The sequence below is a fragment of the Mustela nigripes genome, chromosome 17 (assembly GCF_022355385.1).
Source record: "Mustela nigripes isolate SB6536 chromosome 17, MUSNIG.SB6536, whole genome shotgun sequence".
Classification (NCBI taxonomy): Eukaryota; Metazoa; Chordata; class Mammalia; order Carnivora; family Mustelidae; genus Mustela; species Mustela nigripes.
The window spans coordinates 21,678,162-21,704,369 of record NC_081573.1 but is presented as its reverse complement, the minus strand read 5'-3'; the positions used below and the strand labels follow the sequence as shown (position 1 = coordinate 21,704,369).

The 26,208-nt window shown below is 50.1% G+C and overlaps 1 protein-coding gene across 10 annotated transcripts in view; it reads left to right on the top strand.

Annotated features, from left to right (window-relative positions):
• ZNF536 (zinc finger protein 536) overlaps nucleotides 1-26,208 on the top strand; it is a 421,739-nt gene that overhangs the window by 98,670 nt on the left and 296,861 nt on the right. For all 10 annotated transcript variants that reach the window (XM_059383931.1, XM_059383936.1, XM_059383930.1 and 7 more), the window contains one exon: nucleotides 12,946-13,061. The gene's annotated coding sequence lies outside the window, so the exon portion shown is untranslated. The remainder of the gene's footprint in view (nucleotides 1-12,945; nucleotides 13,062-26,208) is intronic.

The window sequence follows — 26,208 nt, the reverse complement described above, 5'->3', positions numbered from 1 at the left end:
GAGGTGTGGAGGCAGACCCGCAGGTGTGTCTGGCGGGTGGAGGGTCAGACCGGGTGGACTCGTGGGCTTGGAGTGAGCGCGTGTGCCTCCGCCTGGGAGGTGTTGGGGACCATCTCAGAGAGGTCAGCAGAGGCCAAAACCCAGGCCGGGGAGTTCAGCTGTGACCCCTGATGTTATTTTAAGGTGGTGGCTTTTTCATATTTAATTATGAATGAAATTGCATTTGAGGATCGCAGCTGATGACGGCGTGTGGTTATGCTGTGTGGGCTGCTTTCAAAATAGCTCACCCCAAACTTCATTAGTGATTAGTTCGAGGAAGGTGCAGCCTGACCCGCCAGCATTTTTCATGCTGTCTGTATCCGAGCTGTGGGAACTCAGGGAAGGGTAGATCGTGGCTTTGCAGGTCCCTGGTCCCAGGGCCTTGTGCTTGGATCCTAGTCCTGGGGACCTCCGCCTCTCTGTATGGCAGCCGGGTTGTGACTCCTTTGTAATTCTGCTTTGCCCCTCGAGTTCACCCCCTTTCCTGCTCTTGGAACTTGGACCCCTTGAAGGGAGATGGATGGAAACCCTTGCCTGTGGCTCTGCACAGCCTGGGAAGCCAGCGCTGGCATTGGACGCTCCCAGCCGGGCTGCTTGGCCCACGGAGTTGGGTCGCTGAGCCGAATGGCTGGCGCCCCCAGTTTCCCAACTTCTCCTAAATATGGTCAGTGTTTGTCGTAACTCCCACCCCCGTCTGCATGAACTGTAGATTTAGGCTTGGCCTTCCTCCTTTCTCTAGACTTAGTATAAACCCTCATTATAATCGAGATTAGCCTTAGTGAGAAGTACACATGGGTTGGCAGGAGCAGCAAATCCCAAACAGCATATCGAGCACTTTGATGAGCGCAACACACCAGCGCTTGTCCGCTTTCCTTTTCGTAAATCCTGTCCCGGATCCTGGCAGGAGGCATGCTGCAGCCCGGGATGGGTCCTCGATGGGAGCATGCCGGCCCCCCACTCTCCCCCCGCTACCGTTCCCTGGTGGATCTTCAGAAAGCTGCACATCTCTGAGCCTCATTTCCAGATACCTGTGTTTTGCGGATAAACTGAATAATAGAAATTAAATGTAATATTGCATTAAGACGAAAGAACTTAGCCAGCTCCCCGTGAGACTCCGTGTTTGCTGCCCTCATGCACCAGTGATGCCCGAGATGTCGGTGACAGACAGGGTTGCATTGTGGCGGGGGAAGGGAGCCAGACAGCCTGGCCTTGGCCTTGACTCCTGGTTCTCTCATGACCTGGTGACTTTGCCTGGGGCGAATTACGGGACCTTCCTTCCCCCGAGCATCCTCCTATCTGTTGAGGGCGGTGCCGATGGCATTACTGGGGCTGTGGTAGGGGTTCGAATCTAAGCCACACCAAAGGGAGCCGGCCCATGGTGATCGACATCCCAAGCCAGTGAGGATTAGCTATCGTGATTACCGCGTTATTTTAGCCACCGAGTGACCTGGAGCATGGGACCTCAGTTTCCCTATGATGAAGCGGGGACACAGCGTCCCCTGCAGAGCTCTGTGGACAGGTGTGGGGTGCAGGGCCCGGAGCCTGGGGCTCTCTGCCTGGCCCTGCCTTCCTCCCCCAGGCTGTGAAGTTCTGTAACTAAGTAACCCAGGCTGATGTGTGGCTTTTGACGGCCGTGCGCGCAGGAGAGACGCATGTGCCACCCCCTCCTTTGGGTGACAGCTGTTTCCAGGCAGATGCCTCCCCCATGTTCTGGAGCAGCGAAGAAAGGGGAGAGCGTCCCAGATTTAAATTTGGAATGCACGCAGAATCACGCCAACCCACGGGGCCCACCGCCTGGGTGAGCTTCGGGCCGCTGCAGCCACAGGCGCCGAGCCAGAGGGCGCGTGGGGCGGTCCGGGGTCTGGCGGGGGCTCGTGAAGCTCCAAGTGCTGTGGGGGTCCTGGAAGAGCTCGTGGGGCCGGGCACTCATTCCAGGGGGTGGGGGGTGTCTCTCTTGGTCACTGGTCTGCTGGGTGCGGTGCAAGTGACACTCCGGTAGGAGGAGGAGGCAGCATGTGTGTGGATTCAGGTCTGCTTCTCAAGGGTGCGCATCCTGCCAAGCAGTGCCCTCTGGCCTCAGGGTGTGGCACCCATAGGCCCTTGCTCAACCCTGGGCAGGGCTCTGCTCACTGATGTGCTGACCTCATCAGGGACCTGGGTGAGGGGCCCTCGCCCATGACAGGCTTCCCACTCTGACCCACAGAGCCACTCACAGAGATGGACAAGCCCACCTTCGGGTGAGGGTATGAGGCCTCTGCATTGTCAGGAGAAAGGAGGGGCAGTGTGGCCCTGCGGTGTGGAAGAGAGGTTGGAGAGGGAGACCGGGTCAGGGCAGCCATGTGGAGACAGGCTGTGGGTAGGTGGGAGCCATGGACTGGGAGGTGTTCTTCCCTGCATATCTGTTAAGGAGTCCCATGTTGGGGTACCCCACTGTTGCGAGCTAGATGACCGCATTGCAGGAGGTCTCATGTGCATTTGTCACCCCAGGAAAGGCAAGTAGACTCTCAGCTAAACCCTAGCCCCTGGCAGACCACTACCCATGCCATCCCAGCTCTGGAGATGTCTGCTGTCCTAAGGAGCAGCTGTGGGAATCGGGACATCTGGTCAAATTCTGAACCTCTCCTGGGGTGGAGGTCAGAGATCTCCCCAACCCCCATAGGCCCTAGTAGCTCCATCTCTGCGGGAACAAGGGGCAGCTTATCTGTCCAAGAAGCCCAAACTGTGTGTCTCTGTGGCTGTTATGCCTCAGATGTGGCCTCAGGGGACAAGGGCTAGGTGATCAGAGGGCCCCCAGAACACATCTGGGCAGTAGTCCACCCCTGATGGGATACTACACTGAACCCAGCTTTTCCTTCCTCCTCAACTGCCCCTGGAGCAATGTCATCAGAGCGCCAGGACTGGATTCCATGCACATTCTCTCTCAGCTCCCTCCCCTTCTCAACTTCCCAGTGCATCAGAGACCAATCTTCCAGGCCAAGGACGGTTTTCCTCTTGCATCTTTAAGGAGTCCTCCACCTGCCCGGGCAGCCCAGCATCCCCTTGGACCAGGGCTTGGAGCAGAGGGAAGACCGTAGTCTCTAAACTACCCAGTGTCATACCTGTGTATGTACACAGAGATAAGCCCAAATGCTTTTTTGTGGTGTGCAATTTGCCATCTATTTTTAACCTGTACATTCCAGGCTCCGAAGAAAATTCTGTGAGGAAGTAAGAAAACATTGAGGTCGCTGGTAGACCATCACCGAAAACCCCAAGGTAATGGCGGAAACGACATCCTTTAGAAAACACGAGTCTCTCAGAGAGAGGGTTCCTTCTGCAACAGGCACCCTGAGCGTCTGCCGTCCCTTGTCTCCTACCGTTGCGCACTTCATTCCGTTCCAGCCATGTCAGGACGACTTGAGGAAAAAAAAAAAAAAAATCCCACCATTAAAGACATGCTCTTTGTTTTTTCAATCTGTGACCCCAGAAATCTCTTTAGCAAGCCACGGTTCAGTGAACTGGCACACAGCAGCCGTTCAGCAGTGGAAAAATCATAAAACAGATGGAAGCTTTACATTTTTGTTTAGTTTTTAAGAGCACTTTTTATAACATCGCTTAAAACCATTCTGATGCATCACACTGTTTACACTCGAAGCTTTGTAGCTAAGATGTTTACAGTACGGAGAATGTTTTAAGATATTTTATAGTTATGATATTTGGATAATTGGCAAGGAAAAAAATAGTTTCTTGAGATTGCCGTGATGTTAGTAATCGTGGAGTAACTTATGAGTCTCAGTAAATATGTCCAGTTTGGTGGAAAGTACAAACTTAGTTAAAACAAAACAACACAAGAGGGAATATCTTTTTAGTGAAATCATTTCCTTTTCTTAATCAAAAGATGACAGGCAAGGCTTTAGAACTGCCATCTGCACGGCCCCGCTCCACGGCCCCAAGCAGGCTGCCTCTCTTTTTCGGGACTGATAGCTGTACCACGTCCAGTCATCGCCATCGCACATGAGTTTCATGCAAATACCCGAGGGACCAAGGTTCAGTTTCATCAGGCCACCTTAAAACAGCACCCCACCCCCCGCCCCATATCTCTGTGCCCTAGCATTTACAGACATTGTTTTCAATGTCAAAGAATTTATGCAGAGTTAGGGTTTGGAACTGCTTTTTTTTTTTTTTTTTAACTGCCCAAAATGGCATTAATCAAAAACAATAACTCCTTTTAACTTTTCTAAGTGCTCTAAAGGAAAGTATGAAATAATCTGTGTGTGGGCCGCAAATGTGGAGAATGCAAACATTTCACAATAAACATGTTTAAATGAAAGTCCCTGGCAAGATAGTCTGAGAGATAGTCCATGCTGGGTTAATTAATGCATGCTCATAAAAATAAACCTCACTTTTAAGATTTGACCAATAAAAATCATTAGCATATTTGGATCAGATGACTTTGTGTATACATTGAACTTCTCCACTGCAAATTGTCCTTGGAATGCCTGGAAACAGATTTCAGTTTAAAGTCTGAACTCCTGCTTCTATCTGCTGTTTGTGTTTCCAATACAGTGATACGATGATTTATTCAGGTTTTATCTGTTATACCTGCAATTGATCTACTGGTGATGGGATTAAATTTATCATTTTAGTTGTATAAATCATGGTTAGATGGCCAGAAAAATGTTTAGTTGCATAAAAATTCCTATTGTTTGCCTACAACACACCACGTTTGATTTTTGCTATAATCAAATTACGATAGCACATTATTTTTACTCCCAAGATGTCTCTCTCTTTTTCTTTCTTTTCTTTCTTTCTTTTTTTTTTTTTTTTGTGCCATCTTAAAAGTGAATCATTTTGGCCTATCCACAAATGCTCCCTTTAAAACAAGCGCCTTCCTGAAATCATACATGCAAACCAGTGTTGACTTTCAGGGTGAGAATCAGGCTGTGTTCTGAGGTTCTGCTAAATTATAAATCACGTGATTTTTCTAAAGCCTAATTACACTATGGAAGGTTCTGGTGTTCTGTCATGCTTTTGTACAGGAAAAGACAAAACGGCCACAGAGCCCTCTTGGTCTGAAGCTAACAGTAGAACGCAACTCATTTTAAAAGAATGGAGACTGGAATTCATAAAGCCGGGTAGGAGATTAAGTTGGGACCATCCAGACAGTGAAATTCTGAACCTCAGATAACACTTCACTTCAAATCCTTATGAAAATAAAAACAACCCGACACAAATTATTGCGGGAAAGACTCCAGTATGAGTTTAATTTTATCCAACTTTATTGGCAGCTGATTTTGAACTAATGCGCAATAAAATTGCCAAGCAGAACAATTCAAAGAAATGAGAAAATACATTTTTTTGTGGTTGTTGTTGGTTTCTTACATGGTTTGTTTTCATAAAGACTGTAGAGCAGTGAACACCTAAAGAAATGATTGGGGTTTTGTCAGCCATCCTGAGAGCTGCAGGGCTGGTCGGTCCTGGTGGGATGAGCTCGTTCACATGAGGACAGGGGCAGGTCCTCGGCTTCAGTGGGTCCCAGGGCTGCTTCCCTGGGTCTGTCCCCTTGGTGCCCCCCACCCCCGTGGGGACACACGTGGGCCCCTGGGGAGAACCTTCTATGGTAGCATCCCGCGAGCTTGCCTGGGATGAAGACAAGCACAGGCTCCTAAGAAAGTGCCTTTCACATGACCGTTTCTGGAAAAGGGTTCCCAAGTCCAAGGGATCCAGCAGATTGTAAACAGTGTCGGCTTTATACCCTCATTTTGTACCAGAGACTCAACATTGCCTATTTTAGAGAACATGTGTTTATGCCTCCAAAATGGGCCTCTGCCTGTGTCGTTCATCCGGAAGCCTACACCTAGGGATTCCGGGGGGTGGGTGAGCGCCTCTCTGGGATAATCATCAGAAGCACTACTGACTGATGTGGACGAGTTTTTTTTTTAGCACCTCCCTCTCCCGGTGTAAGGGACTGGCCTGGGGGAGGCTCTCACTTGGGGTTGGGGGGGCTGGTGCCTGCAGGAAGGTCTTTACTCTGGGCAGGCCAGTGCCCATCTAGAGGCAAGGAAGGCGTGGGGTGATGGGCATCAGGGCTGCTGACTGGGGGTCCTAGGGGAGGCTCAGAGCCTCCAGACAATGGGAGAAACACTCTAACATGCAACCGTGAACTTGCCATGGCGAAGGCCCAAGGTTTCTACCAGACTCTTGAGGGTGTGCCTTTCTTGTTAATATCTGTAAAGCGGGTACACTTTTGTGGAGGGACGATTTGTTGTAAAAACTGGGAGATGGTGACCTGTTCTTGGGGGACCCAGATGCTGCTCAGGACACAGATACATGCTTCTGCTCCTGAGAAAGTCTCACCCACGGATGCTGGGGTGGGTTGAGGAGGAGGCAGGAGGCTGATCACCCCCGAGGGTCCCTTATAAAGTCTGCCTCTTCGGGACTTCTTTAAGGTAATGTGTGGAAGTGAATGGTCACAAAGCAGAAGACGTTTTGAGGAAGTGAGTCAAGGCCATGGGTGACCCTCGGAAAGCAGGCCAAGGGAGAGACCCAGCCTAGGGTGCTGTGTCTTGGAGGTTGGGAGCTGTGCTGATGTGCACCCCTGTGCCAATTCTCAGTTCCCATCCCCCACACTCGAGGCCTTCTGCCAGTTAGGGGTCTCAGTCTGGGGACCCGACATGTGCCAACCCTGGGCCTTATTTCTCAGTTACTTCTTGCCCCTTTCTCCCCCCGCTCCCCTCACCAGTGCCTGCCACAGCCTGGAAGCTGGAGCAGAGTCGTTATTTAGCATGGCTGGGCTCATGCTGGGCTCAGGGACTTGACTTCCCCATGGCCAGAAGGTTCTTCAGGGACCTCTGAGTTTGATCCTCAAATTGAGGACCTGGGAGAGTCCAGGCTGTGTGCCTGGGATGGTACTCCAGAGGCTGCCAGTGGGCTAGCAGTGGGGCTGGGCGAGGACCAGGCTACCGATGCTTAGCCCCTGGCCTTGTCCCTGTGTCACTCAGCTTGTCTAGTTCAGTGTATGCAAGCCCACATTCTGGGGCAAACCCATAATAGATGGCCAGGTCTATGAGATGTTCCCCCTCCTCCTGCCTTATGGTTTAGTATAACAGCGACGACAACAGCCAACCACATGCCAGGCCTGTCACCTCAATTAATTAATCATTTATTAATTATCTCTCTTAATTCAATTTTTACAACAACCTTATAAGATTAGGTATGACTATCATCCCATTTCACAGACCAGGAAACTGGGACTTAGCCAGCTTTTCGGGTGCTCGAGTCAGGAATGTCGTGGCAGGGAAGGTTCATGGCCAAGCCCCTGCCCCAAAGTTGGTGTGCCCCTTCCGTGCCCTGCACTGCCTGTCCTCTGCTGCTGGGAGATGACATCAGATTCAACATGGCTGAGCGTTTTCCTCTTTGATATGGTGGGACATTGGTTTTACCTATTAAATGAAGAATAAATACTTTTTTTTTTTTCGGGCAGTATTGTACAAAATTTCCATCTGAAACAAATCAATGGAAGGAAACCTGTGAGTCGATTTCCAGAAGATTCATAACTAGGTAATGGCGCAAGTCTAAGCAGATGGGATAAGGCGAAGGTGGTGCGCAGGTAACGGAAACTGGGGCCAAAGTGTCTCTCCTCCTGTTAAAGTGAGAGGGAGGAATGAAGAAAATGCAGTCAGTCAGCTTTGAGACATTTCAGATGACTTCCTGTCTTCGTTCTGGGAGATGATCTCTGAGAGAGTCTCATGACCAGTCTGTTTAAAGGTGTTTCGCTCTCCTGACATGTGCCTAAGGAGCTGTAGACCTAAGAGACTGTCGTCTTCCTTGGGACTCCTGCCTGAGTCTGAGTCTGAGTGTCTGCCTCAGAGGGAGCTGGCTTGGAATGAACAGCAGAGCTGGATGCCAAAGAAAGGAGCTGGAGGCTAGTCAGAGCTGGGGGCATCTGTCTAGCCAGACACACCAGGCTGACTGGGTGTTCAGGACTGTCCTGCAGTGGGCATGAGGTCCAGCTGACTCCCAGGCATCCAGAACGTGTCTCCCCATGCAACTAACAGTCACAGTTTCCTGGCCATCTGGAAGTTGCCAGTCCAATAGCTCTCAAACTGGCTTCCATGAAGCCCCAGAAGTTCCAAGGAGAGGTCGTGAGAGCCACAGGGAGGGGAGAACTCAGTGCTCTTCTCTGCAGCTTTGACTGTGGTCTTCATCAGCTCGCATGTGGGAAGACCTCCTGTCCGCATCCAGCAGGTGCAGGATTGCACCGGGCCAACTGTCTCATGGTCAGACCCAGCTCACCAACCTCTGTCATCCTCCTGGTTCAGCCAGGGGTCGAGAATATTCGTCTCCTTCATGAGCCTGGGAGAGTTTGTGCAGAATCCTACGGGCTGGCCCACACGCTTATCTTGAGAGGTGGGAACGAAGCCAAGGACGGGCGACCAAACCCCATGACAAAGAGCAAGACCTTGCTTGCTCTTTCTTCTCTTATGTTGTCCATCAGCCCCCTGGGCGAGCCTGCAGGAGAACTGTGTGGATACCTGCTTGTTAAAAAAGATACCAGTGGTTTTCTTTCATCCATTCCTGAGGCACTTTTCCTCTACGTATGCATTTTTGCATTTACACATTAATTCATGCATTTATTGCTTTTAAAAACCTCTTTCAGTCCTTATCTCTCCATCCATCCATTTATACGTGCCTTTCCGCATTCATTCACTTCTCCTATCTGTTCACGGATGCGTTAGTTCATTCATTCAACAGATGAAACACTTTGAAATGAATTCAAGGCTTTGGGGAAATGTGGGATAGTTTAACCATGACCCCAGGTTGACCCTGGCAATCTCCCTCATCATCGGATGTGGAGGCACGTGAAGTCGGGTACCTAGTACCAGGGGCCCCCAAGAAGGAATCAGTAGCCCGCGAGACACACCGTTAAACCTGTCGACCGTGACTGGGGTATCCAAATATCACTTTTGTGCTGGGGTCTTTTAGATCTTCCTTCCCAGGGCTTCCCTACTGCCTGAGAATTTATAGGGTCCCCCCAGGACTTCCTCGACAAGTCTTGTGACCCTGACCCATCCTTGGCCTCCTCCTAGAATGTGAGACCTGTCAGAATCCCCCATGGGGAAGCAGTAGACAGTCATGCCAGGAACCAGAACTGCCGTGTGACAAGGAAGACAGGAGGGGCTGCCTGTCCAAATAAACTCACGAGGGGCATATGCGGAGTGGGTAGTGGATGTCAGGAAGGGCTCCATGGGATAAAAAAGATACCAAAGTGTCCTGTAGAATGAGCATTTCCTTTTCTTCCTCCACCAAGTTTCCACCTATTTTCTTTTGTAGAATATCACATTATCAATGAAAGATGGGGGAGATGAATGCCATGGTGCCTGGTTCACTGGTTGAGATTCTGTATTGAGAAGAAACCATAAAATGCAATGCAAAGATGAGATGTGATTTCTAGCAGTAGTAGTCATGTTGTCTGCAAGCCAGGCTAAGAGCGAGAGTATTTAACACTTGGACATGAAGTATTTGGGGACGGACCTGCCCCCACCAAATGGGTGAGGATTAGGCATACCTCTTGTGCCTGAGTTGGTGCCATGAATACAGGTTGATTGTTCCAGTGGCTTCGATGTGGACTTCTTTCGGTTTGCTGAATTTGTTATTCACTCTCCCACTCAACTTCCCTTACTGCGCATGACTCCAAATGTGTAGAGGTGTTTTCCCTGCTTTATAGACTGGGCTTCACGTGTCCAGCTACAAGGATCCTTTGGATAAGTAGAACACCAGATCACGGATGGCTTCACCCATGTGGGCTTGGGTGGCATCTGTTGAGGGGCATCTGTTGGTCCCAGAAGATGTTTTCAGCCCTTCCCACTCTATGACTACTTCCCTCGCGGCACAGAAGGAGGCATGGGTGGCTAGTTGGAAACCGCCCCCACCCCCGGCCTCCCGTTAGACAGTACTTCACTCCCAAGGTACCGTCCTTCCCCTAGGTACTCAGGAAGCCTCATTCCAAGAAGCCAAGCCGTTCCCTACAAGGTGGCCGGGAGTACCTACTTACCAGAGCCCCACCCATCTGAATCTCAACTCATGGCCAATCAGAAGAGTTCTTGCAACAGCTGGTTCCCTAGGTAACCAAAGCGTCCCCTTGGGAAGAACTACCAGAAAAGGGAGACACAGGCCCACAGTTCCCCTGTGCCTTGCCTTCATCCTCTATCCTCCTCCCTCCCCAACCCTGCCCTCACCGACCAATCGTCCCTATGCTTCTCGCTCTTCTTGATTTAACATACACAGCCATGAACACTCAGGGCAGCTAGAAGCATGGCCGGATATAATATTAATTTCTTTTCTGGTGTATTTGTGAAGGAGTCAACCATATCAATCACTTTAAGCCACTAAGACAGAAAGTGAAATCACATCTTCAAATGGAGAAGTATAGTGTGTTACCATCAAAATCTAAGAAGAATATGTGATCAATTTGAGGTTCCTAATGTGGGTATAGTTTTGTTAACCTTGCTTTAGATTATGTGAAATGCTCAGAAAGTTAGTTTTTTTTCCCCCCTTCTCCGTTTTAGTGGGAAGCGTTGGGTACCTACCAGCGGCATATCATTAGAAAGTCTGGTGTCTGCTGGACAGTCTCCTTGTAATGCCATTTTTCATGACTTGTTTAATTAACAACCATTTTTGACCTAGACTTGTTATAAAAGTGTTGCTATTCTCTCCTGCTAAATTATGTCTAATGAACATATTTGCATGTTATCAGATATAGCAATATATCATTTCAAATTTTGGCGTTTAAGCCTGCATCACTCAAAACAGCTTTTGTGGATTAGTAAGCAGGTGAAATAAAAAATCTCATTTCATATCTGACATTAATAACTTTCAGGGGGAATGAGCATTGGCATTTATGTCTGGACCAGAATCGAGCCCAATGTCCTAGAAACACAAGGGCAGCAGACAAACCTACTCACCAGATAGGAAAATAAATCATGCATAATGCAGAATTTCTACCTTACATGTTAATTAATGTGTGCAATCAATTACTGATGTTACAATATGAGAAAGAAACTGGTGGGGAATGGGGTAATAAAAAATACCTATAGATTTATCTGCTTCTTTTTTCTATTTAAACAAATAGTCTTCAAGCCTGTGAATGCTGTGTTGAGACATGCTCTGAATAATAAGCATCATAAAATCTAATCAGATTTATAAGAGGAATTGATTGTTGTGGCAGGAGGAGAGGGTGGAAAATAAGCCGAAATTTAAGTGTTAATTTTTATGCTAATCCACAGTGGCTTCATATGAAGCAATTTTGTTCTGCGCCACAAATATAAAATTGTCCCTTGCAGAGAAATGTCAGCTTGCTAGACCTGAAAGCAGTAATTTATTAGGTATGTTTCTATTAGTATGTGTCACAGTTGTTAGCAGGCTATACACACAATGGTGCTTCATACTTATCCTCCAAGTCTCAGAATGTTTCAGCTCAGTGGCTGGAACGTGGGGCATTAATACATTATCATATGCGGGGTGGTCTGTGCCCTGTGGACAAAAGGCTATTTAATACAATTTAATGTCATTCTGAGAAGAAGTGGAAAAATAAAGACGGGGAATAAAATGGCATCTGTGTGTTTCACAGTGCACTCATGCACAAACCCTCAGTTTAAGAGGTATGACATTTCTGCCAAGAAAAAGAATAAAACTGGGGCATTTTTTTTTTATAACCTGTTCCCCACTGCAGTATTTTCTAAATGCTATTAAGTGATCGATTTACACGGCCCCGTGATGATGTCATCCATAAGAAGGGGAATGCAGATGACAGCAAAATACTAGTGACAGTGACCTTGTTTCAGAATCCTTGGAACCCTGTCAGCTTTGCTTCCAGTATATGGTTTCAAAGAATGTACTTTTTGGACAATATCTAGTTACTGGGTAGTGAATTAATAGAGTTAAGGCTCTGATGCAATTCACATATAGGTCAATTACATGCGCCAACATCTGCTCTGTCACTATCATTTGCATATAGCATTCATATGTTAATGATGCCTCTTTTTACTCAAGTAATATATTTAAAAAACAAGATTTGCATATCAGTTTGGATCAGTATATTACAAGCAATTTATCATTTTCTCCTTCTTGTTATGATTTTAAGAACAATATCTTGAGTGATGGCTGCTATATTTGAGCACGGCTCTGATTTATACAAGAAACCCTTCAGTGGGAAAGCTTCCATTCTAAAGCTGCTTAAAGCCTTATAAATCAATAATGACACAGATGGACTGGTGATAATCTATTTAGAATGCCTGATAGCAAATATTGTTGTACAGATGATTAGAGTGGTAACTGTTTTAGCAGAAAGCCTCGCCTCTCTTTGTAAATGGTAAGTTTGAACAAAAAAGTGCTCGCACACAGACTTGGTGTCAGGAAATCTCCGCGCGCGGGCTCGGGCTCGGGTCTGGATTGCAAAGGGGAGAACATGGGGGGGGAAGAACAAAGGGGCTTCCCGTGCTCCTGCCAATATAATCATATCAATCCCTGTTTCTTTAACAAAACAGGACCTCTTAATGGAATTGTGTCTTCAGGTGTAAATAGCATTAAAAGCTGCTTCTCCTCTCCTTCTTGCCCTGATACAGCACAAGGAGTGGGAAAATAAAGTGGAGGTTGTCAGAAGTGGCAGCTGCTTGGAATCCTGATAAATATAAGCTTTTATTGATCTGATGAAAATGAAAGATCCCAGTGCTACGCAGTATTTAGCTTCTTGTCTACAGCACGTCACCGGTGGCCTTGCTTTGGGATAGATTTTCATTCTCCTACACCGGATTTGATTTCATCTTTAACCTTTTCAGTTGAATTTCCTTGACCTCTGCATATTGCTCTGATTTGGTGAATTTGTTACATTTCACTTTACATCATTTCTTTCTCTATTTCCTTTTGTGATAGGGAACCGGGACGCCCCTCTGGCGATCTGTCAGTGCCTGGATCAGCTACATCCTTTCTGGGGTATTTTGTTACCAGACTGACAGTCCTTAAGACAAGTATGCAGTTAAGCTGCTAAGGTAAGTCTTACGATATTAGAACGCTTTGCCCTGGACACACATCATTTCCTCCCGCTTTGTCGAGTTGACCTAACACAAATCCCAACCAAAGGGCCCTTCGTTTTTTTCTCTTGGCCCCGGGATTCCTCCCAGCCTCCCCCTCTCCCTCCACCACCCTGGAGGTAGGATCAGTCCACCTGGTGGGAAGCTCAGGGGGAGTGGTGGCTGGTGGGACTTCTCCCCAGGGGGTTGCGGGAGACCTTCCTTTGTGGTTTGGGCATGTCTGGGGAATGGGTGGGGAGGGGGGAACAAAGGAATCAGGGAAAAAGGTGATTTTTCCCCTCGGTGGCTTAATTCCCTTCTCAAGTTTTCTTCTGGGATGAATCTGAGGTTTCAGTTCACAATCCTGAGGTGCCGCTAACATATTCTGGTTCCGAGAAAGGGCCCGCTGTTATTTTGAGTAGTTTTGATACAACCAAATCAAAGTGAAGATTTGAAATAGCTTTTCTGAAAGCCCAAGCTAAAGTCATAAATTATTCTGCACCATGATTCTTTCTGATAGTAAAACCATACCTCTTTGCCTGACATTGCTGAAATGTGGAAAAGTGAAAGTTAAAAATAAAATGAAACATTTAAATCTTGGCTGTTGAGAACCTCAGATAGACATCAAGGCCAGTCGATAAAGGCCCCTATCAATTAGGCTCCTACAGTTATCATCAGATTCGGTTTATTAGCCCTCGCCCAGGTACGGGGTTCCGGCATTACGGCTGGGAAAGACCATAAACTGGAAATTGAGGGTGCGGGGTGCCTAGGCGTGCTCGGTGGCAGGGCCCAAGGCCGCCGTGGTGCCCCTGCCTTGCATGATCTTGTAGGAGAAAATATTTGCAGCAAAATGGTTGGAAGTTTTCTTTTTTTTTTTTTTTTTTTTTTTTAACCCCCTTTATTTGAGTTAGAAAGTGTTGATTTCACACCGTGGTGAGTGTTTTCCGTCAGCTTCTTGGTGGGTGTATTCCGTGTGAAGAACGAGGAGCGGTGAACACCAGCCGCTGTGGCTTCCTTCAGCGGCCAGGCAGGCCTCCCCTGGCAGCGGGGACGTCTGCGGAGCACGGGCCTTCTGCAGCGATGGAGAAGCCCAAGGGCTTCCCGGCCCTGGGCTTCCAGACTGAGCTGTTTGGCTAGTTCCCTCCTCAGCATATCACAGGCAGAGCAATTTTTGGTTCCATAGCTGTTTGGTTGGGAAAACAAGCCTGTGATTGCCAGTAAGGTTTAGAATTTGCCTGCCAGATAAGGGAATGTCTGTGAAGACTATTTTCCCTCTTGGGAGGCAAAACACAGATGGGGGAGTTAGGAGTCTTACAATATTTAGCTGCTACATTGATGGTAGGAATTCTGCCGCGTGGATGCTTGCAGTTTCTGCGAGCCCCGTGGAGCATCACTGCCAAGGGCCTCAGGTCAGGCAGACGGGCGAGGCTGGCTTTCCCCGGGGTGCGGGGGGGGCGGGGGGTTTAGCCTGTGTACCAGCTTCTTCTGGAACTTTCCATGCTCTGTGCTTCTTGAGTGGGAGAGGAAGCACTGTAAGGGTGCTGGCCATTTCCCTTGACCCGCCTTGGACAGGGAAGTAGAGAGAGGCCTGAGCCGCCGCGTCTGACCAGGTAGGGGGGACTGAGGGGGAGGCACTGGATTGACTTCATTTCTCCTGTGAATGGACCCAGACCTTCTTCGGGTGGCTTCTCAGGCTCTGGAGAGTAGGCCACACACCAGCCTCACCAGGTTTGCTGCCTCGGAAGCCTGTATTTTAAAGAACTAATCATCTGGGCATGCTCTGGGCCTCTTAGAAGATAAGGAACAATGATACGATGTTCTTGGGATTGGCCGTGAGAAGGCAGGGAGCTCTTCTCTCATGGAAAAGGTAAATCTTGGAATGACTTCAAGGTCCTGTGCATCGGAAGTAGGATTTTCGGTCTTATATTCAAGAGCAAATTCTGGGCCCTGGAGACCAGGAAGGGCGACAGGTCTTCCAGACCAGCTCCTCTGTCCTGACTGCCCACCTCAGCACCTAGGACCCTTGGGCCCTGGAGTTGGACTCTCTCTAGGAGTAGCCTGGAGCCATGATGTGCTGGCTGGGCCACTTCTGGACTCCTGAAGGGACCTGTCGGGACCCTTGCTTCTGTCCTCTCCACCGATGCCCTCCCCATCTTTCGAAATGGACACTTGACCTTCAAAATGTTCCGTGAAATGCTGTACAAGGGCAGCTTTGGGACAACCCGACAGCCCCCACCAAGCGCCATTGCACAGAAACCTTAAGTGACCCGTCAGTAACCGAACCTGTCACACGCATCGGAGAACGATTTCCTAGCCCACCACAGCATGGGTTTCCGGAGAAGCCCCAGAGAGGACCGGAGGCAGAGCCAGGAGCTGGGGCCACCCAGCCCTCCTTGGCGTCATCCTTTAGAAAGACCCCAGGGCGTGTGGAGGGCAGTGGGTCGCAGAGGCCACAGGACCTTGCCCTACCTCTGACATATGCGGCAGGCCCCGGCCCTTGCCTTGCCGGGCGGCGGGGGCAGGGCCCAGGACTAGGGCGCTGGCCCTGCGGTGGCTTGGGCTGTCCCGAAGCGGCCCCGTTGTCCTGGCACAGCCGTGTGAGTCAACAGCCCTCCCGCGGCAGTAATTACTTCAGTTAAATGCTGTGGTAGCGGCACTCTGGGAGCACAGAGGAGGGAGTGAATAATTGTAATTTCTGTGTGATAATGATGATAAGCCCTGCATATGTGTGTGGGGCTTTGCGTCGTATTTGATCTTCACCAGGAGATCTCCAGGCTCATGGAGGTAAAGATCAAGATCCCCGCCAACGCCTCTGTAGCAGCTGAATGAGGTAGGAAGGTGAGGTCTCATGACAGCCACATAGCCCAAGAGAAAATGAAAATCAGAGATAATTCTGACTCTGGAGAACAGGAGCGGTGGGGCTGGTTCTGGCCCCAGAGTGTTTTGGGATTATCTTCATTGTCACCTTGTGCCTAGCAGGCAGCTGCTGATATTCGTCCCATTTTCCAGGTGTGGAAGCTGAGGTCAGAGAAGTTAAGTGGCCTCCCTCATGTCACACAGCCGATGGATGGTAAAGCCAAGGTTTGAGCAGGCTTCTTCCTGATCTTAGAGCCTGATCCCTTGGCCATGAAGCAGCCAGGGTACGACCTTAGCCAAACTCCTTAAAGAGCTTCTATTGTGTAGCTAGGAGCCATGAACAAGGCAGCAGTGGATAAGCAGATGTCAGATAGTGATAAAGTGCCATGAAGAAGGTCTGGGGTGAAAGAGAGGGAGCAGGAGAGCTCCACCTGAGAGGGGTATGTGGTGAGGATGGGCCTTCCTGAGAAAGGCACCTTGGAAGTGAGAGGGCTGAAGGACATGGAGGAGCCAGCCAGGTGATGGGCATTCACCACAGAGGGAATGGCAAGTGCAAAGGCCCTGTGGTGGGGGAGAATTTGGCATATCTGAGGGTCAGAGTATAGGCTGGTGCAGGTAGAGAACCGTGAGCTCTAGGGAGAGGGTACGGGGTTAGAGGGTTTGCATTGGACATGACTTTGTAGGCCATGGTGAGGAGTGCTGGCTTTGTTTTCTGTCTGTGCTGCTTGTGACCGGAGCTGTGTCTTGAGAAGCTCACCTTCCTGGGTGTTGGGATGCTCCTAGGTGCCCAAAATTCTGTAAGTGACATGAACCCACTCTTGTTCACTCTTTGTTTTCTGCTAGAGGGATGTCCTGGTGACTTGTCTAAAGCTGGGAGTTACAGACTGTAGGCTCTGTGGGTGCAGGAAAGGGAGCTAGCTGCCCTTGGGGCCCTGCCCTCAGGGACAACATGGTGATTCACGATAGTGCCTCACAGCTGCTCATCTGGAGTTTCCTGTGCCCCCCAGTTGTGGGCGTGGGCAGAATTGCAGGTAGAAGGCTCAGGGGTGGGGGTGCTGAGGCCATGTGGGCCTCTGGGAGGCACCTACCATACCCCTACTGATTCTGGGGCTGTCCAGGAAGAGGCAGACCAAGATCCAGAGTAAAGATTCTTGGTGATTCTAGAACCCCAGGTCTAGCAGAAACTTTTGCCATCAAAGCCACCTTTATTTTATAAGTTTAGAGACCAAGGCCCAAGGCGTGTTTGTGCCTACCCTGGGCTGCTGTGGGTAGCATGGGGGCTGCTCCTAGAGCCGCTGGAAGCTGTGGCAGGGACTGAGTCTGTCTTGTCTGTCCTGCTGCCCCCACAGCACCTAGAGCAGCTCCTGGTAGCCGGAGAGTTCATCAGGCATCTGGGGGCACTGATGGAGAGCCTCTCACCCCTGCAGTTTGTAACCATTAGAATCTGTTGCACCTGGCTTTAGGCAAACTCAGTTGACGTGTACCAAATTCACACTGCTCTCCAGATTTCCTGGAACATGAGCATTGCCAGGCCTGACGCCCCCTGGGTTTGATGTATTCAGGACACGGGGAGGCAGGGCCCTGGCCGAGGGGTCCTGATACGTGTGCAGGTGGCTGAGGGCTGCCCCTTGGGTATTCAGATCGGCCCATTTTAGGGCTACAGAACCCCGAGGGTTTTGAACAGCGATGATTAGTGCTAAAGCCAGCTCAGCTATCGGAGGGCTTGGGCTCTGCCCCAGAGTGAGTTCTTGAGGATGGGGACACCTAGGGAGGCTTTGGCTCGGCCTTTTACTGGGTGTCCTGGACAGGCCTCAGCTCTCTGTAAGCGTTGTCATAAACCCAAATGCAGGCTGGGTCTAGGTGGGAAATGCAGAGGCTGGGTGTGAACGGAGCAGGCTGGGGAGAGCAGACCCTACGGAAAACATCCCTTCCGCTCCCCTGACTGCAGCCACCTGCGGCCCTGGGCAGACCTTTTCCCAGGCCTTCAGAGTTTTTAAGGAAAGACGTTTAAAAAAATATAGTTCTCTTTTCTTTTTTCTTTTCTTTTTCTCTTCTTGTCTCTTTTCTTTTCTTTTTCTTTCTTTTTTTTCTTTTACGATTTTTAAAATTTATTTATCTGACAGATCACAAGTAGGCAGAGAGGCAGGCACAGAGAGAGGAGGAAGCTGGCTCCCCACCAAGCAGAGAGCCCGAAGCAGGGCTCTGATCCCAGGACCCTGGGACCATGACCTGAGCCGCAGGCAGAGGCTTTAACCCCCTGAGCCACCCAGGTGCCCCTCTTTTTCTTTTTCTTTCAGGCTAGCAACTAATTTAAGTTTTAAAAAGCCTTTCTGCGAATGCCAAGGTCTGTAGATTGGGCTGAGCTCAGCCCGTGCTCTGTGAGGCCCACGCTCGGCACCCGACACAGTGGGTGCTGAGAGGCGTGGCCTGCACTGCCCCCCCACCTCCAGCCCACGCCCCGGGGGCTGTCCATAGGACAGTCCGGGCTCTAGGCAGGTTCTGCACATGGGACCCAGCACCTGCAAGTCCTCAGTCCTTTCTGTGTTCCTGTGTCGTCTTCCCACAAGAAGGTCTGGAGCAGCAACTCCTGGCTGCCTAGGGCTGTTGGGTGCCCAGAGGAGAGGAGAATGTACCCATTTTCTGGGGAGCATGGTCAGGATGCCCCTTGCGAGCCTCTCTGCATCCCATCTCACCGGGTTCCCCCGACCCCTGAGTTATAGGGTGCCCACCCACATCTCATAGGGGGACACGGTGATGGGTGAGTTCGATTCGTGCCCTCCGGGAGCACGTGACAGAACCGCCCTCCCTTCCTCCTACCCGTCGAAGGTGAATGCCCCCGGGGTCCCGAGTCTCGACAGGTCCTTGTCCGGGGCTGACGCACCCCGTCGGCTCCCTTCTGTTTGGGGAGAGGCCGTCCTGACGCGGCACCAAGTTGCCCGGAGGCTCTGGCCTGCGACTGGTTAGGGGTTGATCCTGGAATGTGGTGGAAGGACAAGATGCTTTCTGTCCCGGGAGGCCACCTGGTGTGAGAGAAAATGGTCAGGCCGCCCAGCCCGCCCATTGCTCGTCCCTTCCTTGTCCCGTGACTGTGCCCCTTCCGCCAGTGGCACCTACGTCCTCCGCTCCTTGACAGGCAAGCGGTCTGCTGAGAGGGGCAGACGCCCCCGACAGCTGCCGGGCTCCCGTCAGGCTGCTGGGGCGTCAGCTTCCCCGTGGTCTCAGGGCTCGGGAAGAGGCTGGGCCGGTCTCCGGCCTCACTTCCTGTTGGCCCCTGCCAGGCTCCCTTCTTCCCGTCCACATGCAACATGGAGTTTCTGTGTGTGTAATATTATTTGTTTTTATTTCTGTAATCCCTTTATTGTTTGCACAACTGCTGTCAGACTGTTGCCTGAAAGTATCACAGGATAATTGCAGAACGCCTGCATAAGTAATTTCTTATGAAATCGGGCCTTGTCTGCATATAAAATTGTTTTTCGTTGCTGCATACATGGACTTCATTATATGGAGGCTGTTTACCGGGCTCGCACCTTCCCCACAGGCCACAGGGACGGGAGGGCCTGACACGGGGAAATGGTGACATACTATTTTTATTCTTTTTTTCGGTCAGAAGACATTTCTGGAGGGGCCGACCTGGTCAGGAGGAGCCTGGCCCCGGAAGGAGCGGAGGCCCCGGGGCCAGGTGGGGGAGGTCCTGGGCCAGGTGGGGGAGGCTTGGGTCCAGGTGGGGGAGGCTCGGGTCCAGGTGGGGGAGTTCCCGGTCCAGGTGGGGGAGTTCCCGGTCCAGGTGGGGGAGGCTCTGGTCCAGGTGGGGCCTCCCAGGCCTCAGGGCAAGGCGAGCCTGGCGGCTAATCCCATGCTCGCCCAGCGGCTCTTCCGCCCGCATTTCTGTGATATTAATGGTGTGTGGTAGTGAAAGAAATGTGTTTTATTCTCCAGTCTAACCCTGCTGTTATCAAAGTAACTTCCAGCTTATTAGCGACAAAGGACTTTTCTCCTCTCGGCTGCCCTGTTCGCCAGGGCTTCCTGAATTAAACTGCTGCTTCCTGTCCTTGATATGCACGACCACATCTGGGCAGCCCGATCCCAGCCCCGCTGCCTAATAACAATCACCTTCCCCTTCAGTGTCTGTTGATTGTTTCTAATTCACTCTGACAGATAGTGCCTGACAACTCGCCGGCTCTTCCCTCCCTCCGTGACCTGGAGTTACTCACAGCACTTATAGAGTCTGTCATTTTTAATATTTGATTTCATTTTAAGTTATGTGTTTTACTGAGAAGATGAAACCAAAAAAAAAGGGGACTTGTAATGGAACATAAATTTAACCCTTCTTGCCACCCGGCACCAGCCCGAGCCAGCCTTCCCCCCATCTGGGTGCCGCTTTCTCCTTCCACACAGTTCTACGGCTGGGGCTGCTTCTCCTCCCCTCTCCTCCCTTCCTTCCTTCCTTCCTTCCTTCTTCCTTTTTTCCCCTTTGGCTTTTCTTTCTTTTATTTCTGGAAACAAAAGCTTCGTGTCACATTCTTTCCCTTTAATGGCGCTGGATTCATTTATAGAGCTAATAATGGGCTCTTTCTGCTTTGCAACCAGGTTATCATTGAAAGACCTTTCTTGGCGGGGCGGGGGGCGCGAGGGGGGTCACTCCGGAGTGAGGGAGTCAGGGGAGAGGACCGGAGAAGTCTGAGTGACCAGCTACAATTCAGGTGTCAAAAACGAGCACTGGATCTTTCTTTTTGGAGATGCTCCTCTTTGTGCGAGCTGGCGGGGCAGGGGAATGCCACCTCTCCCTGGGTTTGGGACCAGCTGCTCCGAGGGGGACAGGACGTGGGGTTGAGGCTGGACATGCGTTTCCTTCGGCCACGTCCCCGGGCATCTGCCCCAGCAAGTGGCCTGGTAGGGCCGGCATCCTCACGGCGGGGGGGCCAGAGTCCCACATCACTTTCGGGACCACTCCGCCATGACTTTGCCTTTGTTTGTCACTAGACAAAGGCTCCTGTGTCCCTCTTGGCCCTTCAGAGGTGGAGAGCTGTGAGGCCGAGCATTAGGTCAGTGTGGCAAATAGACACCACAAAATTTTTTTAAAAAGAGGCACATTCACCCATGGTACCTCACTTCTGCCCGGTGTGGATGTCTGTCCTTCCCTCACAGTGTGGTATGGGCGGCTATCGAATGTGATAAGAGGGATCTGGGTTGCATCTTGGCTAAAAATAAATAAATAAATAAATAAATAAATACCAACTTCACCGTGACCCACGTGTGGCCTGGTCTCCTGATGACCACAGTTTATCCCGAGTGTGTGAGCTGTCACACTGTCAGGGCCCTGTTTTTTCAGAGCCTCGGGCCAACTGTCCCTTTGACTCTTCCAGCTCCCATTAGACAAGGAGCAGAGGTGTGCCAGTCTTCGGGATGAAGCAGGTGGGTTTCCTGGTGAGTGGAGGGGGATGAGAACCTGCTCTCCGGCATTCACTTGTAAAGACAACCAGCTGGGGACCACTCAACACGGGCTGGCTCTCCAGGAGACCACTCTGCAGGGAGCATCAGGCTCGGCTGCCAGAGAAGCAGTTAGGGCTGGATCCTTTGCCCATAGGCAGACATTTTAGCTGCTTCCCTGCTGTTCTGCTGCTCCTGGTTCCAGGCCTGTGGACACAGGGCCAAGGTGGGCCAGCCATGTCCGTCTTGTCCCAGCGACTTCCGGGATGATTCTGTCACTTGGCGGTTTTCCTTCACCAGGCCTAACCCTTCTAGAACCTTCTAGAACCCCACTTCTCCCTCCCTCTCTGGGCACTGAGGGAAAACTCAGTGGAGACGCTTTTCCTCTCCCTGGTCCCAAGCATCCCAGCACCGTCTTCCCCCCCCTCCTTCTGTAAGAGGTGAGGAAGGCAAGAACAACTCTATTTTGGATGGTTTTGCAGCGCTGCTAGTATATTTCGAAATCATTGTCTTTTGTTTCAGGCATGCTAATTAAAATGAAAAAGGAAGATGATGCACAGAAAGTAAAGTGGACACAAAGCTTTTAACTTTATGTGGGAAACAGATCTGTGTTCACGCTGGTGCGCTGTCCGTTAAATAAGGACAGGATGGCTTTCCCTTTCGCTGACCCAGGTGGTCTTGATGGGTCTGGTAATGGGCCAGGTGGGCGAGAAAAGACGGAGAGAAAAGTATCTTGACTTTCCTTTTATCTCAGGCCTTCCCTGGTACTTATGCGTGTGTGAGAGAGACAGACAGACAGACAGACAGTCAGACAGACTGCCAGGAGTGGTTGGCAGTGATGAGATTCTCGCAGTCTGAGATGGTCGCCGCGTCTGCCTCAGCTCAGGAAGTTGGGCTCAAAGGGTCTAGAGCCATGAAGAAGAATCCAGAGAGAGGCCCAGGACCACTGTGCCCTTCTGCTTTGACAACAGTTGAAAGGCAGTTTTATTTCTTAAAAATTTTTTAAAAGATTTTATTTATTTATTTGACAGAGAGAGACACAGTGAGAGAGGGAACACAAGCAGGGGGAGTGGGAGAGGGAGAGGGAGAAGCAGGCTCCCCACTGAGCAGAGAGCCTGATACGGGGTTCGATCTCAGGACCCTGAGATCATGACCTGAGCCAAAGGTAGATGCTTAACAACTGAGCCCCCAGGCGTCCCTGAAAGAGGATTTTAAAGAAGGTTCTGTATTTGAGGTTTTGCTTCAAGGCTAAGGCCAATTTATGCTTTTATTCCCCTCGAAACGGCCTATTGGACTACTACTGGTTATTATTTTAGAGTCGGAGAGAAATTAAGAGCTGACATCAGCTGAAGGCTTTGAATCAGATTTTGTGCTACAAGGACCCACCTCCTCTCCGATGAGTTAGGTCAAGCCCCTAAAATTCCAGGTGGACAGGGAAGGACACATAGTGTTTCCCATCTTATCCCCCCAGTCCAGATTTTCTGTGGAGTTTGCATGGGGAACAGCATAGTCAGGTTCTAAACCTTGAAGGCCTCGAGAATACTGCCTGCCCAGGAGGTAGCGATCACCAGACTGCAAATCAGCCTGGTGCCCCAGCATTCACTGACATGGAGCCTAGAAGGATCTGCCTACAGGGGAATAAGGCATATCATTCTTCTGTATAGTTTGAACCAACAGACATGGGCTACCCTCCGGAGCAAGGAGAGGGACAGACACAGAAGGGAAAGATACCCAGAAAGCCATATCACAATGAGAACGTGACCAGTGCCACCTCCGAGATTAACCAGAGAGCCACAGATTCCAACTGGAGAGGGAGCGATCCCTAAGTAAAAGCAGTGTAAGATGTTGACTGCTAAGGAAGGGGGCTCTTAACTGCCATGTGTGTGCTCCGGGCTCAGCACAGCAGGCCTTTTTCAGAAGGGAGAAGTCATACCCACTGGGAGGCTCAGGAAGAACTTTAGGGAGAGCCAGTGTTAGAGCTGGACCTTGGGGCCCCAGAAGATTGTCAGAAACAGAGAGGAGGGGAAGGTCAGAGAGGAGTTTGCTTGCCCAAGACAGGAATTTTGCGGCTGGGGCAGGGGTAGGGGGAAGGGGGAGTGCTGAGCGCCATTCCGGGCAGAGGCAGTAGCAGGGGGAACTGGAAACAGACTGGGTTCGGGATTGGTGTTGGGGAATGACAGCTAACTCTGTTGGGTTGGAACTTAGGGTATAAGTTAGCGGAAGTGGAGGTGTGGGGAGAGCCTGCTGGTGAGAGAGGCTGCATGTCAGGTCAGGGAATTTTGTGGGGTACCCCAGAAGTGGGCCATGAAGACCGTTTGTGCTATCCGAGCTGACCTGGGCGGTAGAAGTGGGGCTGGGGAAAAGGAATATACCCATCAACCCGGTGCAGCCCTGGGTATTGTTCCTGTTCTCATGGTTGGGCGTGACAGTGACCTCAGAAGGACACGGGTAGAACAGGGACGGCGCTAGGTTCGGGGTGTCCAGACCGTGACAGCTGACCCGGCTTGCCAAGGTCCTCGGGTCCACAGTGAGCTGGCCTTTAAAAAAAATAATAAAAATAATAAAGAGAGGATTGCTTTTCAAAACCCCCACACTTGCATTCATCAGGCTCCTACATGGTTTTCTTTGCCTACGTGTACAAAAGGTACATTTTGGGTTGCACGGGGCGTGTGCCCGCGTCCGGAGCCGGGGTGAACAACGCAACAATTAGCAGATTCATCAGTTCTTCTGCTTATACTTGATTTCGAGAATAAGATGTTAGTTTGTTCAACTCTCTGCTCTATGCCTTGATCACAGTGTGAAAGTGTTGGCCAAGCTTAGCTTCCTGGTCAGAGGGTCAAGACCCATGGCTTTTCAACATGCTTATGAGAAACCCAAACATTTGTGACCACTGGTGATCTTGGAATCAAGGCTCAACTTATGAAACGAACACGTAATGATCTTGTTTATACAGGGTATAAATAGAGTTCATGCATTTAAAAATTTTTCTTCCTGATAAGGACTTTAGTCAGCATTTCTCCTTTCTCTGTCTCTCTGTTTTTCTCTTGTCTCTTCCTCCCTCTGTCTCTTCGTCTTCTCCTTTAGAAGGGGAGGGATTTGCTCCTGTGGCTGCTCCTGGAAGAGGCAGGACCACCCTGTGGATTTCTTTCCTGGAGCACTTCCTGCTTCCCCTGTAGCTTTGGCCGAGTGGGGATGCATGCGTGGGGAGGGCCTGGTGCACTTGGACACATCCTTGCCTCTTCTGCAACCCCAGGGATGGGCTGTGAAGTCACATCTGCCCCTGAGAGCTCAGCTGGGGACCAGAGCCAGCAGAGCAAGGCCGCCTGTGGATGAGACCTTCCAGGCCCTTCAGGGCAGTGGGGGGCAGAATTTATACCAAGAATGACCCCTTGGGTCTAAGCCACATGCTTTCATCATTCATACCTCTCTTTGACTTTTTTTTTTTTTAAGATTTTATTTATTTATTTGACAGAGAGAGATCACAAGTAGGCAGAGAGGCAGGCAGAGAGAGAGGAGGAAGCAGGCTCCTTGTGGAGCAGAGAGCCCGATGTGGGGCTCGATCCCAGGACCCTGGGATCATGACCTGAGCCAAAGGCAGAGGCTTTAACCCACTGAGCCACCCAGGTGCCCCAATTGATTTTTATTTTTAAGATTTTATTTATTTGAGGGTGAGAAAGAGAGAGAGAGAGCCCGAGCAAGGGGAGGAGCAGAGGGAGAGGGACAAGTCGGCTCACCCTGATGTGGGACTCTGAGATCGTGACCTGAGCTGAAATCAAGTCAAACACTTGATTGAGTGAGCCACCCAGGTGCTCCTCTTTTGTGATTTTTTACTATATCAAGTACAACCTGCTTGTAGACTTTGTAAGCTTCATGTATTTTTTTTGAAGGACATATTTCTTTTACTTAAATATTATATTTAGCTTTGTTCTAAATAATGACATCTATGAAATCTCTGGTTTGGTCTGTCGGTTATATATTTTTCATAGTAGGTATTGAAATGATTATATGTGTTAATTTTTTTAAAGGAGTTTTTCTGTGTGTCACCTGAAATCATCTTGCATTTGAGGGGTCCGTCGGCAAGCCTTTGGGAATCACTCTGTGGCCCTGTTTGGAATATTTGTGTCCAGCCAGGTTTTTAGGACCTACCTCAGATTCCTGCATGGAGCCATTGTCTCCTCCACTCTTAGGGAAGCCTTTTGCCAGTCTCTCCAATCCTCAGAGCAAGAGTCCCTCTGATCTCACGCCCTATCCTCAAGATCTCCAATTATCACTTAACTCTGGTCACATCTGATAATGCTGTGAGTGGCCATGCTTCCTTGCAGTCCCTTCCGGACTGCAAAAATCTTGGGAGTAGGCACCATGCTCTTCTGCGTCAGCCAAAGTGCCTGATCACTTAAGCTGGCTGGCTGTCTATCAGTCTATCTGTCCATCCATCCATCCATCCATCGTTCCATCCATCCATCCATCCATCCATCCATCCATCCATCCATCCATTCATCCACCCGTCCATCTGTCCATCCATCCATCCAACCGTCCATCCATCCATCCAACCGTCCATCCATCCAACCGTCCATCCATCCATCTACCCATCCATCCGTCCATCCATCCATCCATCCAACCGTCCATCCATCCATCCATTGTCTATCTTCTATCCATCCATCAAGCCATCCATCATCTATTTCCTATCATCTGTCTATTCACCCCCACCCCTCCATTTCTATTTCTCCATCATCTGTGCCTATGAAGCTATCATCTGTCTATGTATCTATGATCTAATCTATCATCTATTAATTTTCCTCCCTCCCTCCTTCCTTTTATCCTGCTTGATGAGTCAGGCACGGTC